This window comes from Oryctolagus cuniculus, chromosome 4 (assembly GCF_051225735.1).
Source record: "Oryctolagus cuniculus isolate XC-2025 breed Fujian yellow rabbit chromosome 4, ASM5122573v1, whole genome shotgun sequence".
Lineage (NCBI taxonomy): Eukaryota > Metazoa > Chordata > Mammalia > Lagomorpha > Leporidae > Oryctolagus > Oryctolagus cuniculus.
This window is the reverse complement of record NC_142870.1, coordinates 169,427,903-169,444,256: the sequence shown is the minus strand read 5'-3', so window position 1 is coordinate 169,444,256 and position 16,354 is coordinate 169,427,903. Positions and strand designations below refer to the sequence as shown.

Here is a 16,354-nt window from a genome sequence, read left to right as displayed (position 1 = left end):
CCCAGCAAGTTTTATTAAAAAAAAAAAAAGTGTGTGAGAAAGTGATTTTTTGATTTTAAAAAAATCACTTTAAATCTACTATCCAAATGGAAATTTCAACCGCATTCTGCTTTTCTTTTTCTGCTATGAATTTCTGTTAAATGTTTTTTTCTTTTCATCCACTTGAAAGGAAGAGTAACAGAGAGAGAGAGAAAGATCTTGCATCCATTGGTTCACTCCCCAAATGTCTGCAACAGTAGGGGTTGGGCCAGCCAAAGACAAGAGCCAGGCATGGTGTCTCAATCATTGTTACCAAGTGCCCACTCCTGCTATAAACCATCCATACTAAACATGTAATTAGGAGTTCCTTCTATGTATATTATGCAATTATTACAACTTGAGTTGTAACAGTTTATATGGCTGTGGTCACTTCGAGTTTTACTATGTGCTGTATTTCACCAGATACGTAAGCATTCTCATTTGTTATTAATTACAGAGTAGCCTTTTAATGACTGAATATAGCGGTTCCTCAGTTTGTGTTCCTGTAGTTTCAGAACCTCATTTGCATTCACTTTTTTTTTTTTTTTTTTTTTTTTTTTTCAGGCAGAGTGGACAGTGAGAGAGAGAGACAGAGAAAAGTCTTCCTTTTTTTACCATTGGTTCACCCTCCAATGGCCACCGCGGCCGGCGCACCGCGCTGATCCAAAGGCCAAAGCCAGGTGCTTCTCCTGGTCTCCCATGCGGGTGCAGGGCCCAAGGACTTGGGCCACCCTCCACTGCACTCCCGGGCCACAGCAGAGAGCTGGCCTGGAAGAGGGGCAACCGGGACAGAATCCGGCGCCCCTCCCGGGACTAGAACCTGGGATGCTGGCGCCGCAAGGCGGAGGATTAGCCTAGTGAGCCGCGGTGCCAGCCATTCACTCTTTCAACATTACACATCAAACCGCAGGGATCTATGCGTATAAACTCCTTTCTACCTTTGTTTGGGTTTCCAAGAAATGATAATGAGGAGTAGGATTATCAGATCATTTGAGGACCCTTGATACATCTCATTAGCATGATTTTATTATCATTAAAACAGTGGTGGGGCAGCCACTGTGGCACACCAAGCTTGAGATGACAACTCCCCCTATCAGAGCGCTGGTCTGAGTCCCAGCTACTCTGCTTCTGATCCAGCACCCTGTTAACACACCTGAAAAGGCAGAAGACGGCCCAGGCACACGCCACCCACGGGGACACTCAAACGGAGTGCCAGGACACTGGCTTCTGCCTGGCTTAGCCCCAGCTGCTGCCAGCATTTAGGGAGTGAACCTGTGGAAGGAAGACCTCTCCTTCTGTCACTCTTCCTTTACTATAAATCAAATAAATGAAAAAATAAATATTTTTTAAAAATTGGTGAATATGACAGATCAAAATGTTTGATCAGATCACTTTTTTCTTCTCCCAGTTATAAGACTGAAATTACATCATTTATTACCAATCGCTTCTTTTTCTGAGTTATCCTTTTTGCCTGATGTTGGAGTCTTAGCATTTTCTTATATTTTTATTTTAAATTTTATATTATTTATTGTTCATTTGAAAGAGAGACAGAGAGAGAGAGACAAACAGAAAGAAACCTTCTATCTCCTGGTTCACTTCCATCATACAGTCACAAAGACATTATGATATGGTTGCAGGGAAATTCGCCAGTCCTGATGCTTCAGTTTTAAACCATACACATCCATCGCCAGGAATTCTGGCTATGCCTAATTCTCCTACACGAGAACTCACTGAGCACCTCCTGTATGAACCACAGGCGCTCAGTGATGAATGTTAATTACCTCCGGATTAGATTAGTGGTGGAGATAATGAGGAAAATTATAATCACGTGTGATATCTGAGATAGGAAAGATGTGGATAGAGTTTTGTTCCACGGTTGAGCAGTTCTGTTTGTTGCATGAGCGAAAGCTTCTGAGAACAGCTGCCACGTTCCCAGCCACAGGTGTTAGTGAGGACTGCATGAGCTAGTCAGCGCAGCAAAGCAAAGCAACAAGAAGTGGAGGGGCCGGCCCCGTGGCGTAGCGGGTAAGGCCGCCGCTTGCAGCACCAGCATCCCATATGGCTGCTCCACTTCCAATTCAGCTCTCTGCTGTGGCCAGGGAAAGCAGTAGAAGATGGCTCAAGTCCTTGGGCCCCTGTACTTTCATGGGAAGACCCAGAAGAAACTCCTGGCTTTGGATGGCACAGCTCCAGCCACTGCGGCCAACTGGGGAGTGAACCAGCAGATGGAACACCTCTCTCTCTCTCTCTCTCTCTGCCTCTCCATCTTTGTGTCACTCTTTTTTTTTTTTTAATTTTTTATTTACTTGACAGGTGGCGTTATAGACAGTGAGAGAGAGAAACAGGCCAGCGCCGCAGCTCACTAGGCTAATCCTCCGCCTTGCGGCGCCACCACACCGGGTTCTAGCCTCGGTCGGGGTGCCGGATTCTGTCCCGGTTGCCCCTCTTCCAGGCCAGCTCTCTGCTGTGGCCCGGGAGTGCAGTGGAGGATGGCCCAAGTGCTTGGGCCCTGCACCCCATGGGAGACCAGGAGAAGTACCTGGCTCCTGCCATCGGATCAGCGCGGTGCGCCGGCCGCAGCGCGCCAGCCGTGGCGGCCATTGGAGGGTGAACCAACGGCAAAGGAAGACCTTTCTCTCTGTCTCTCTCTCTCTCACTGTCCACTCCGCCTGTCAAAAAAAAAAAAATTTGTTTAAAAAAAAGAGAGAGAGAGAAACAGAGAGAAAGGTCTTCCTTCTGTTGGTTCACCCCCCAAATGGCCGCTACAGCTGGCGCTGCGCCAATCCGAAGCCAGGAGCCAGGTGCTTCTTCCTGGTCTCCCAAGTGGGTGTGGGTGCAGGTGTCCAAGCACTTGGTCCATCCTCCACTGCCCTCCCGGGCTACAGCAGAGAGCTGGACTGGAAGAGGAGCAACCGGGACAGAATCCAGCATCCACATGGGTGAATTGTGGCCTCCACAGGCAGAGGATTAGCCAAGTAAGCCATGGCACCAGCCCCAAGTCTTTCAAATAAATAATTAAATAAATAAATCTTGAAAAAAATAAAAACAAACAAGAAGTGGAGAAAGGAAAGAACTGCATGGGAGATACCGGTAGGTTAGTAACTGTAGTTGCAATTAGACAGAGTTATTCCCACTGGCCACCAGTATCCTTTCCAGACAGGAAAAGCCACAATCAACCCTGTTCACTCACACTGACAATGGTGCAACTGTAACAGATAAACCCGCAACGCGGGGCAGGTGTTTGGCCTGGCAGTTAAGATGCCGGTTCAGACCCAGATGTCCCTGCTCAGAGGAACTGGGTTTGAGTCCCGGCTCCGGCTCCTGACTCCAGCCTCCAGCTTCCGCTAATGCAGATCCTAGGAGGCAGCGGTGATGACCCCACTATAGGGTTCTGGCCACCATGGGGGAGAGCTGGACGGAGTTCCCAGACTGGTCTGGGTCCCCTGGTTGTCGCAGTCATTTAGGGAAGGAACCAGTGGATGGGAGTTTTCTGTCCCTCCGCCTCTCAAAAAAAATTTTTTTTAACCAGTGAATGCTCACTTTGTGACGCACACTCTGCTAGGCATACATCTACTCTCTGCTTCAGTCCTCACACAGCCTGTGCCACAGGCTGCTTCACTTCTGCCACCTGCTGCGGGTAACAACCGCTCTCCACTCAGGGACGGAGCACAGCAAGCTGAACTCCACTCTTCTCTCTACCTGAGCGCTGGGTGAGAGACCCCACCTCACTCCAGGAGGTTCCCGTATAAAGAATGCCGGTCTCTCCTGAAGCCAAGCATGAGCAGCCGCAAGCCTCTGCGTGGATCCCACGGGCACTGCTGCACTGAAGGCCATCACCTGATGCCTCCCAGGAGTGTCCTCATGAAGCCAGAGCGGAAGTGCAGGAGCCGGGACTCCCCAGGGCACTCGGATCGGGGAGACGGGCATTGGTCGCTGCTGCACAACGCCCACCACTCCCATTCTCTCTTCATCTCCACAACTCCATGGATTCTGCTCTAGCCTAAATTACCAACAATCACCATTGTTCCCAACGTAAAATCAACTCTCGAAGAAGACAAAAACAAACAAACAAACAAAAAAAAAAGGACCTAAATGAAAGATCTCTGTGAGTGAGATCCCAGTGGAAAGAACAGGTCTTCAAAGAAGGAGGTACCTTTCTCTGAAGGGAGGAGAGAACTTGCACTTTGACTATGACCTTGTCTAAATATGATCAGAGTCGGAGAACTCAGAGGGCTTCCATGGCCTTGGAAACTCATGACTGGTGCATAGGGAGATTACTGATGCCATAAACAGGAGTGTCAATTTGTAAAGTCAACAACAGGAGTCACTGTGCACTTACTCCTCATGTAGGATCTTTGTCCTTAGTGTGCTGTACATTGAGATTTAATGCTATAACGAGTACTCAAACAGTATTTTTCACTTTGTGTTTCTATGTGGGTGCAAACTGTTGAAATCTTTACTTAATGTATGCTAAACTGATCTTCTGTATATATAGGAAATTGAAAATGAATCATGATATGAATGGAAGGGGAGAGAGAGCGGGAAAGGGGAGGGTTGCGGGTGGGAGGGAAGTCACTGGGGGGTGGGGGTAAGCCAATGTAGTCCATAAGCTGTACTTTGGAAATCTATATTCATTAAATAAAAGTTAAAAAAAAAAAAAAACAGTTAACAAGATAAAAAAAAAAAACAATAGAAGCTTACAGAAGGAGAGAACAATGTATGGTAAGTTCCATAAAGTATACTAACAGTGCAACATTAAAATCTGCCTAACAACCTGGCAAATCAAAACAAGACAATATTCACTGAAAAAGAAGGCACGGCAAACAGGGAGTCACACGTGTCAAAAGGCGGGAACACACACATTTGACCTAAGGATTCTCTTTCAAAACAATCTTCTTATTGGAATGAACCAGAGCTAATTATAAAGATTAATGTTCAAGGAAACTCACTGCAATATTATTCAAACAGTGAAAAACTGTTAGTAATCTAAAGGCAAGGCCAAATGATATGTGTCTATTATTTATAGAACATCCATAACAGAATACTATACAGCTTGTGAGCTGCTGATTTGAAAGGCTATGAAAAATGAGAACAGGGGCTGCCACTGTGGCGTAGTGGGTAAAGCCGCCGCCTGCAACGCTAGCATCCGATATGGGTGCCGGTTTGAGTCCAGGCTGCTCCACTTCTGAGCCAGCTCCCTGCAATGGACTGGGAAAGCAGTGGAAGGTAGCCCAAGTCCTTGGGCCCCTGCACCTGCATGGGAGACCAGAAGAAGCTCCTGGCTCCTGGCTTCAGATCAGTGCAGCTCCAGCTGTTGTGGCCATCTGGGGAGTGAACCAGTGGATGGAAGTCCTCTCTGCCTCTGCCTCTGCCTCTCTGTAACTCTGCCTTCTAAATAAATAAATAAATCTTTTAAAAAAAGAACATTCTCCTAGGTAAAGGAATATATATATAGATATAAATTTTGGATCATACTTACCTATGTATAAAACTTCAGGGGGCTGACGCTGTGGCATAGATGGTAAAGCTGCCGCTTGCAGTACTAGGATCCCATATGGGCGCTGGTTCATGTCCTGGCTGCTCAAGTTCCTATCCCGCTCTCTGCTATGGCCTGGGGAAGCAGTGGAAGATGGCCCAAGTCCTCGGGCCCCTGAACTTATGTGGGAGACCCGAAAGAAGCTCCTGGCTTCAGATTCACCCAGCTCCGTCCATGGCAGCCATTTGGGGAGTGAACCAGCAGATGGAAGACACCCTCCACCCCACTTCTGCCTCTCTGTAACTCTGCCTTTCAAATAAATAAATAAATCTAAAAACAAAACAAAACTTGAGCTTCATTTTACTATTAAATTTTCTACTTTATATGGGAATGCAACAATGATAACATTGTTATAGGCATTTCTTCTTCATAACTTTTTTAAAAAATTTATTATTTATTTGTTTGTTTCAAAGAGTTACAGACACACACAGAGACAGAGACAGAGACAGAGGTCTTCCATCCACTCCCCAAATGGCCACCATGGCCAGGGCTGGGCCTGATCAAAGCTTGGAGCCAGGAGCTTCACCCAGGTCTCCCACATGGGTGGCAGGGGCCCAAGGACTTGGACCATCCTCTGCTGCTCTCCCAGGCAGACCAGCAGGGAACTGGATTGGAAGAGGAGCAGCAGCTGAGACAGCCCCATATGCAATGCACCACAGGCAGCAGTTTTACCTGCTATGCCACATCACCAGCCCTCTTCTTCATAACATTTTTTAAAAATTTTAAACTTTTTTTTAGCAAGGAGTTTTATATTCACAGCAAAACTGAGTGGGAGACACAGAGATTTCCCATAGGCCCTCAATATTCCCCACCAGAGTGGTGCATTTGTTACCACTGATGAACGTGCATACAGCAGAGTCTGCATAGGCTCCACCCTCGTGTGGTCCATTCTTTGCATCTACACAAACGTATAATGACGTGGCCCCACCAACGCCGGCTCACACAGGGCAGTTCCACAGCCATGAACACCCTCTGCGCTCCACCTTGTCAGCCCTCCTTCCCCAGTAACGTGACTACCAGTGATCTCACGGTCTCCGCAGTTTTGCCTTCTGTAGCCGTCACAGAGCGGGAATCAGAGGCACAGCGTGTAAACAGGCAGCCTTCCCAGATCGGCTCTTTCACTTAATAATAAGCATCTGCGCTTCCTCCATGGATTTTTTCCTTTTCTTTTCAAGATGTATTTATTTATTTATTTATTTGAAAGCCAGAGTTACAGAGAGAGGAAGAGAGAGAGAGATCTTCCATCTGCTGGTTCACTCCTCAAATGGCCACAATGACAGGGATTGAGCCAGGCCAAAGCCAGCAGCCTCTTCCAGGTCTCCCATGTGGGCGCAGGGACCCAAGCACCTGGGCCATCTTCCGCTGCCTTCCAAGTCACAGTAGCATGGAGCTGGAAGTGGAGCAGCCGGGACTTGAACCAGCACCAATATGAGATACTGGCACTGCAGACAGCGGCTTAACCTGCTGTGCCACAGCACCGGCCCCTCCTCCATGATAGCGCCTCCCTTTCAGCACTAATATGCCAGTCTCTAAATAGACCCCATTTCATCCCTTCACTCGTGAAGCACACCTGGGTGGCCTCCGAGTGTTGGCAGTTATGAATAAAGCTGCTTACACACTCGGATGCAGGGCTCCATGTAGACAGAAGTTCACCACCCAAATACCAGGCGCACGACTGCTGGTAAGAAGAGATTTAGTTGTTTCTTTTTTTTAAAGATTCATTTGTTTATTTGAATGGCAGAGGGACAGGGATAGAAAGAGAGCGGGAGACAGAGGAGAGAGAGATCTTAAATCAGCTATTTCACTCCCCAAACAGCTGCTACAGAGGGGGCTGGGATGGGGCAAAGCCAGGGGCTGGCAACTCCATCCTGGCTCCTACGTGAGTGGCAGGTGCCCACGTACGTGGGCCATTTTTTGCTGCTTTCCCAGGCACATCAGCTGGGAAACAGAGCACAAGTGGAGCAGCTGGGCCTCCAACCAGCACACCAACTCGGGACGCTGCTGTTGCAAGCAGCAGCTTAACCTGCTACACCACAACACCAGCCCAGAACATAGATAGTTTTGTAAGAAACTATACTTTCAAGACACTGCATTTTTGGTGTTCTCCGTGTTGTGGACTTCAATCATTCTTATTAGAACTATATTCTCATTACAGCTAGTCTTACTAGGTATGCAGGGCATTTCATTGTTAATTTGCATTTCCCTAACGACTTAGAATGTTGAATATATCTTCATATGCTTATTTGCCACCTGTATCTTATTTGGTGACCAAATGGCCACAATATACCAACTATCAATTCTAGGACTCCAGGAGTCTAAGTAATTTTCCCTGCTCAAGGGAGCGGTGAGCAGGCCCTTGTCAACTGTGATGCAGCCAGCAGGGGTCAGTGCCGAGACGGTGCCCAGTCCAGCACGTCCTTAAAGATGCCGCCTGAGTACAAGCAAAGGTCAGACTTGAAACTGGAGAGGGGGCTGTCCCATTCGCCGCACCTCGAGCAGACAGTACCCCATCAACACAGGAAGCTGCCGTGGTCACTCTGGCTCCCATGGCCCCTTTCCTCATTTTTCTTATTTCTCACCAGGACTGTGGGGAGCAACTCGGACTAGACTGTTACTGAAATTAAGACTTATTCTACGCATCTGCTCTCCCACAATATGGCGCTGAGAAGGGAGTAACAACTTCTACGCAGCTGCCTCTCGCCAACTTGAGTGATGACCTGCAGGAGCTGATCCTGCTCCTGATTGGAGGAGAGCAGCGTACTCAGCGTGTGGGTAGCAGAGTTGGGATTGGTGGAAGAGGACTATAAAGGAGGAGAGAGACAACATGCACCAGGAACATCTACCTGAAGGAACACCTGTGCAGCCCCCAAGAGAGCCGGCCGGCGGTGTGCCGCTCCCCCGAGGAAGTGGGGAAAGTGGCAGGGGGAACCGCCCTTCCACGGAGGTGGAAGGGACAGTAGCCAACCCGGGAAGAACCAGCAGCAAACCCGGGGAGGGCCGAGCAGACAAAAGAACAGCGCAGGGTCCTGTGTCGTTCCTCCGCGAAGAGGGGGAGCGACATAATGGTGCTGTGACTCGGATATGAAGCCTAGGCAGGGTTTAGTGTCGTTCCTCCATGAAGAGGGGGAGCGACACAGAACCTGGCGCAGCAGCTGGGATCCACAGGGGTCTTTCTTGAGACAAAGCCCCTTCTTCCAGGTGAGGAAATAACCCACCAGCCAAGGTCACTGCCGGCAGACCGTGATGCCAGGATTTGGAGATCCCTGCCGGACAGGGCCTCTCCTGCCCCTTCTTACTGAGGTCATCAGAATTAAAAGGAACACTTAGGGACAGGTGTTACGGTGCACTGGGTTAACCACTTCCTGTGACACCAGAATCCCGAATTAAAGTGCCAGTTCTTGTGCTCCGTTTCCAATCCAGGTCCCTGTTAATGAGCCTGGGAACTACAGCCCAAGCGCTTGGGTCCCTGCCACCCCCATGGAAGACGCGAGGAGAGTTCCAGGCTTCAGGCTTCTGCCTGTCCCAGCCCGGGCTGCTGAGGCCATTTGGGGAGTGAACCAGTAGATGGAAGACCTCTCTCTCTCTGTTGTTCTGCCTTTCAAACAAATAAATCAATCTTAAAAAGCAAAACAAACCAACACTGAGCTCCCAGCACTGTGTAAACCTCGGCTCGGTCCCATGAGGCAGCACAGGGTAGGGTCTGGGGATCTGCTAAGAGATGAGAAACGCACACCCAAAGTAGAGACCGCTTCAGACCGAGTGCGGCGGCAGCAGGATCTGGATCGGGGCTTCTGTGAGCACCGAGGTCCTGGGCTGGGTCCGCAGGGGTCTTTCTCGAGAGACGAAGGCCTAGATCTGGACAGGAGAGCAGCTCTCCCTGATTCACCAGAGCAAAATACTCAGAGGTCCTGAGCACCGGCCACAGTGAGAGCCTCCTGGGCGGGACCCTCGTGCCTTCAGACCACCTTACTGAAGGGTGGCTGCGTGGCACCGTGGGGAAGATGCTGCTTGGGACACCTGCCCAAGCACCTGTCAGCACGCCTGGTCTAAGTCCTGGCTCCACTCCTGATTCAGCATCCTGCTAATGCACACCCTGGAAGCAGCAGGTGATGACTCAGGAGTCGGTCCCGGCCACCCACATGGGAGACTCAGGGTGAGTTCCTGGCTCCTGGCCTTGGCCTGACTCAGCCCCAGCTGTTGCGGGTTTATGGGAAGTGAGTTAGCGCACAGAAAACCTCTGTCTCTGCCTAAGAAGGGAGGGAGGAGGGAGGGAGGGAGAGGGAGGAAGAAGGGAAGGAAGGAGGGGGGAGGGAAAGAGAAGGGAGAGGGAAGTGGGAGGGAGGAGGTAGGGAGGAGGGAGGGAAGGAGAAGGGAGCAGGAAGAGGGAGGGAGGGAGGTTGGGAGGCTGGAAGGCTGGGAGGGAGGGAGAAGGGAGAGGGAAGAGGGAGGAGGGAGGAGGGAGGGAGGGAATCCTCTTCACTAACCACAGAAGATGAAACTTACATCACAGAGGGAGAGACTGGGACCACACACCACCCCGGAGCCCAGAGGCTTCCTGCCAGGCCATGGTCTGCTCTCCGGGCTCATCCTCTCCCCTGAAAGTCATCCACTCCCACCCCCCACCCCCCCACCCCACCCCCGTGAAGAGGGCCCTTCAGCCTCACCACGGGGCCCTCCGTGAGCTCCAGGCTCTGCCCCGCTCCTGGCACATCAGGACACTTGGGCGCTTTTCCTCCCAGCCACCCACTGCCCGCTGGTTCAGACTCAGTTCCCAGCCCACACAGGGGGAGTTTGCAACCCCGGCCCTGAGGCTCAGATCAGAGACCTTGGCCGCAGTTCTCCCTGCCTTTGGCGCTAGCTGCAGCAAGGTAGGCTACAAATGTCGAGTGCCACGGTACTGGTACTGACTTCTAGTTTACAGAAACCCTTCCAGAAACGCATAGAGCAGCAAGCTTGCCCTCCTAACTCCCCTTCTCTCCTGCACTTCTGGCCTGGTTGCCACAAGACAACCTCAGGACGTGTGGGTCAGCTGCACCTGCCACTCACTCACTCTGGGGTCCATGGGCAGGCTCCCTTACTGCTCCCACTCCTCACTGGACAATGAGCACGTGACTTCTTTCTCTGCTCATTGTGACATGCAAACACGAGAATTCTTATAAGGCCCTTGAAGATAACTGGAAGTTTCCTTTTTTAATTAATTTGAAAGAAGATCAGCTTTGTGATACAGCAAGTTAAGTCACTGCCTGCAACATTTGTATCTCATATGAGGGCCAGTTCAAGTTCTGGCTACTCTTTTTTTTTTTTCTTAAGATTTATTTATTTACTTTAAAGTCAGAGTTACACAGAGAGAGGAGAGACAGAGAGTGACAGAGAGAGGTCTTCCATCTGCTGGTTCACTCCCCATTTGGCCACTACGGCCAGAACTGTGCCGATCCGAAGCCAGGAGCCAGGAGCTTCTTCCAGGTCTCCCACATGGGTGCAGGGGCCCAAGGACTTGGGCCATCTTCCACTGCTTTCCCAAGTCATAGCAGAGAGCTGGATCAGAAGTGGAGCAGTAGGGACTCAAACCAGCACCCATACAGGAAGGAAGATAGCACTGTAGGCGGTGGCCTCACCCGATACACCACAGCCCCTAATCCACTTCTAATCCAGCTCTATGCTAATGTGCTTGGGAAGGCAGCAGAAGATGGCCCAAGTGCTTGGGCCTCTGCCTTCCACATGGGAGACCCAGATGGAATTCCAGGGTCCTGGCTTCAGCCTGGCCTAACCCCAGCCACTTTAGCCATTTGGGAAGTGAACTGATGAATTTAAGACTTCTCTTGCTCTCCGATCTCAATAACCCTGCCTTTTACATAAATAAAAATAAATCTTTTCAAACAAATTTAAATTAAATTAACAACTAAAGACAGGAAGAGATCGTCCAAATTCCAAAACAGCCAGGGCTGGGCCAGGCCCAAGCCGGGAGCCAGGAGCTCCATGTGGTTCTGCCACAGGGGTGGCAGGGCCTCAGCACTCGGGGCATCTTCTGCTGCCTTTCCAGGGGCTGGATGGGGAGTGGAGCCTCTGGGACTTGAACTGGCACTGTGATATGGGATGCCGGCGTTGCAAGCGGCAGCCACTTAGCCTACAGTGCCACAATGTTTTTATTTTAAAGTAAGAAAGTTTGGGGCCAGTGTTGTGGTGGAGCTGGTTAAGTGACACCAGCATCCCATATGAGCTCCTAATTGAGTCCCGGCTGCTCCACTTCCGATCCAGCTCCTGCTCACGTGCCCGGAAAAGCAGCTGAAGATGGACCAGGTGCTTGGGCCCCGCAGCCATGTGGGAGACCCGGAAGAAGCTCCTGGCTCCTACGAGGCCCAGCCATTTGGGGAGTGAACCAGCACGCCATGTCTCCCCGTGTCTACCTCTCTGTAACTGCCTTTGAAACAAATAAATATTTTTAAAAAACAAAGGAGAGAAGTTTTTATTTATTTTCATCTTATTTCAGAGAAAGACTTTTCTACTCACTGGTTCACTTCCTAAATCCCTACCGCAGCCAGGGCTGTTGCAATTCAAAGCCAGGAGCCAGGAACCCAATCAAGTCTCCCACGTGGGTGGCAGGGACCCAAATACTTGAGGATCACTGCCAGCTCCCAGGGTGCGCACAGCAGGAACCTGGAACAGGAAGCGGGGCACCAAGTGTCTCAACGGCCGCGCCCAATGCCTGTCCCCTGGAAGTCTGCAAGTACCTTGGTGACCGGAAGTGAGCGAAGCCACGCACCACTAAGCCCGACAGAACCGGAGTGCCTGGGCCCGGAGGTTCCGGCTTCCGCACTACGGTCTGGGCCGAGGCCGAGTGTGGCCCTCACTATCTCAAGGCTTCGCCCGTGGGAGCAGGTCAAGGTTGTCCCCTCCGGTCATGTCCTCGATGGCGCGCCCTGCGTGGCCGCCGCGCCCCCCATGGCTCCGCTCCCCTCCCGTGAGTTTTCTGAGAGCCCTTCCTGGCAGAGCACGTCTCACGGAAACCCTCACTCAGCTCACCGTCTGCTCGCGGGAGAAACGCGGCACCCGGCTGAGAGGGGCTCACGACGTCTGAGGGACTCCCAAGATGGCGGGTGACCCGCGAAGGCCGGGCTCAGGAAGCCAGCGGAGACGCCGGCGCCGGCCGTCAGAAGTCGGCCAGGGCCATGATGGCGGATCTGGGGGCAGTGACGGCCTCGTCTCCACCTGGGGCTGCAGGCACACGGAGCGAGCAGCAGGCCGACAAGCAGCCCGCACAGGAACGCCACCGCATTCCGTGCCTGGCCCAGTCACCCACTCTCCCAGGATGCACCGGGGCCTCCTCCCAGGATGCACCGGGGCCTCCTCCCGGGATGCACCGGGGCCTCCTCCCGGGATGCACCGGGGCCTCCTCTGGGACGAGGAAGGGGACGGCGGCCATGATGAGCGCCTGAGCGCCGGGCTGAGGCTGAGAAGCCGGGAAGTTTCCTCTGGGGACCTCGTGCACTGACCGCCCCCTCCCCGAGTCTGTGTCTTCAACTAGGGTGCCCTCTGCCCCACAGAGCACCACGGGACCTCGGCTCGCTCTCCCTCTCGCCTTCACGGGGCACGGTCTCTCCTCGTAGTGCTGCCCACACTCATGCCTGAATGTGGACTCACCTCTCATTTTAAATCAATCCTGCTCGCATTCTACTGTACCTTACTTATGTCCCCCTTCCAGTGCTCGTGGCGCACGGGGACAAGATCCGGACGAAGAAGCCGGGACACTTAGCCCCACTGCCGCCTTCAAGGAGCGTTTGGTCAGCGCTGGCCTTGTGGCCCAAGACCATGAGCAGCAGTGTTTCCAGTCCGGCCGCTCCAGTTCCAATCCGGCGCCCTGCTGATGCGCCTGGGAAGGCAGAAGCCCACGATGTTCCGAGTGCTCGGACATCTGTACCCACGCGGGAGATCCGGGTGAAGTTCCTGGCTCCTGGCTTCCGCCTGGCCCAATCCTGGCTGTTGTTGCCATTTGGGGGGGAATGAACCAGTGGATGGACGGTCTTTTCAATTTGTCTCTTGCTCTGCCTTTTCAAGTTAACAAATGAATAAATCCTTTTTTTTTTTTTTTTAAGATTTATTTATTTATTTGAAAGTCAGAGTTACACAGAGAAGAGAGAGAGAGGTCTTCCATCCGCTGGTTCACTCCCCAATTGGCCGCAATGGCCAGAGCTGTGCCGATCCAAAGCCCAGAGACTGGAGCTTCTTCCAGGTCTCCCACATAGGTGCAGGGGCCCAAGGACTTCAGCCATCTCCCACTGCTTTCCCAGACCACATCAGAGCTGGATCGGAAGTGGAGCAGCCGGTCTCAAACCAGCGTCCACGTGGGATGCCAGCACTTAAGGCCAGGGTGTTAACCTGCTGTGCTGCAGCGCTGGCCCCATGAATAAATCTTTTAAAAAAGTATTTGTCCTGGAGCAGGCCACTCAGGGAGTGATGTCACTGAAGACGTTAATTAGTTAAATATACCTTGTTTGCTACATTCTATACCTCATGGGGATTTCTGTTAATCTGTTTTTCAGGTATCTGGGTGCTGTTTAAGGCAAGCAGAATCGGAGAATGAGCTTCAGAGGAGTAAATGGTAAAAACTGACAAACCAGGGGATGGCGCTGTGGCCTAGTGGGTAATGGTGCCCGCATCCCATATGCGGGTGCTGGTTCCAGACCCGGCTGCTCCACTTCCCATCCAGCTCTCTGCTATGGCCTGGGATAGCAGTCGAAGATGCCCAAGTCCTTGGGCCCCTGCACCCATGTGCGAGACACTGAAGGAGCTCCTGGCTTCGGATCACTGCAGCTCCAGCATATGCAGCCATCTGGGGAGTGAACCAGCAGATAGAAGACCTCTCTCTGCACCTCTGCCTCTCTCTAACTCTGCCTTTCAAATAAATAATTTTTTAAAAATTTATTTATTTGAAAGAGTTACAAAGAGAGAGAAGGAGACGCAGAGGGAGGCCTTTCATCTACTGGTTCACTCTCCAGTTGGCCGCAATGGCCAGAGCTGTGCCCATCTGAAGCCAGGAGCTTCTTCCGGGTCTCCCATGCAGGTACAGGGGCCCAAGGACTTGGGCCATCTTCTACTGCTTTCCCAGGCCATAGCAGAGAGCTGGATCAGAATTGGAGCAGCCAGTGGCTTTTTTACTCGCTATTCCACAGTGCCAGCCCCTAAATCAATCTTAAAAAAAAAAAAAAAAAAAAGACAAACCAATAAATTAACAGTAAATGCTAATTAAAATGAGAAAGACTCAACATGTATTTGAACACTTACTTGGATACTGAATGAACTAGAGAATAAAGGACAGGAGTCACCAAAGCCTGTGGCCTGAGAGTTGTGTGGAAGTACAGCGACAGTGGCTGGTGGATTGTGACACAGTCAGCTGTTCTCAGAGGTGCTGTGGGGCTGACTGGAAGCCTAGACATCCGGGCACCTTCCCAGCCCTTCTTGCAAGAGGAGCATGGCACAGTGTGTTCTGAGTACAGGGACCAGAGTCGTGGTGCAGAGGGTTAAGCTGCTGCCCGCAACACTGGCATTCCACTTCCGATCCGATCCGGTTAATGGTCTGGGAAAAGCAGTGGAAGATGGCCCAGGTGGTTGGGCACCTGTACCCACATGGGAGACTCAGAAGCAGCTCCTGGCTCCTGGCTTGTCTGGCTCCACCCTAGCCTTTGCAGCCACTTGAGGGAACTGGCTCTGTCTCTTCCTCTCCAATTCTTTCAAGAATTTTTTTCTTTTTAATGTTAAAATTCAGGTTCACACCAGCTGACCCAGTCCAGATAAAAGCACTTCTGTGTTAAGGACAGTGCACACCCACCAGACAGACCCTGGACGTTGCACAGGATAGCTATTCAAAAATACGCTGGGAATTTTTTTCGGTTGCCCAATCACAGCCCTCGGTGAAGTGTTGTTCCTCGTATGTGCTGTCTGCATGCTTTGCCATCCTCCTTACTACTTTTTTTTTTTTTTTAAGGATTATTTTATTTCTCTGAAAGGGAAAGTTTGCACCAGGAAATAATGCCCCCCAAGACAAAGCTGTGGCTGAGAAACCTGTCAATGTGAAGTCAGATGGGTTAACAGGCAGGCAGTGGAAACTGAAGTGCATTTCCTTAGGAATCTCCCACTTTTACCATGAGAATAGCAAGGGAGTGGAGATTCCTCTGTCCTCCTGAACTGTTTATTGTGAAAACAAGTTACCCATTCCACCCTTCTGAGTGGCTTTTTTGTTTTATCCTGAGCAAGTCGGACAGGATAAAGGATTGCAAATCAGGTCTTTTAATGGGTCAATCTGATTATCAAGTCCCCCCACCCAAATTGTGCTTAAAAACTGCCAGGCTTCCGCCACAGCTCACTAGGCTAATCCTCCGCCTGTGGCGCCGGCACCTGGGTTCTAGTCCCGATCGGGGCACCAGATTCCGTCCTGGTTGCCCCTCTTCCAGGCCAGCTCTCTGCTGTGGCCCGGGAATGCAGTGGAAGATGGCCCAAGTCCTTGGGCCCTGCACCCGCATGGGAGACCAAGAGAAGCACCTGGCTCTTGGCTTGGGATCAGCGCAGTGTGGTGCTGCAGTAGCCACTAGGGGGTGAGCCAATGACGAAGGAACACCTTTCTCTCTGTCTCTCTCTCTCACTGTCCATTCTGCCTGTCAAAAAAAAAAAAAAAAAAAAAAAAAAAAAAAAAAAAACAAACAAAAAACACACACACACACACACACACACACACAACTCCACTGTCACAGACCACTTCAGGTTTTGCCTCTCCGGCTGGAATCTAATCAATCTCATTTCCCTCTTTGC

At 51.1% G+C, this 16,354-nt stretch overlaps 1 protein-coding gene across 9 annotated transcripts in view; it reads right to left on the bottom strand.

The window, feature by feature from the left end:
- CCR4 (C-C motif chemokine receptor 4) overlaps positions 1-13,489 on the bottom strand; it is a 51,535-nt gene extending 38,046 nt beyond the window's left edge. For 7 of the 9 annotated variants that reach the window (XM_089331225.1, XM_089331226.1, XM_089331227.1 and 4 more), the window contains exon 1: positions 12,575-13,489. The gene's annotated coding sequence lies outside the window, so the exon portion shown is untranslated. The remainder of the gene's footprint in view (positions 1-12,574) is intronic. The other 2 variants (XR_016232924.1, XM_008266105.5) reach the window with 2 other exon arrangements.
- Positions 13,490-16,354: the final 2,865 nt, after the last annotated feature.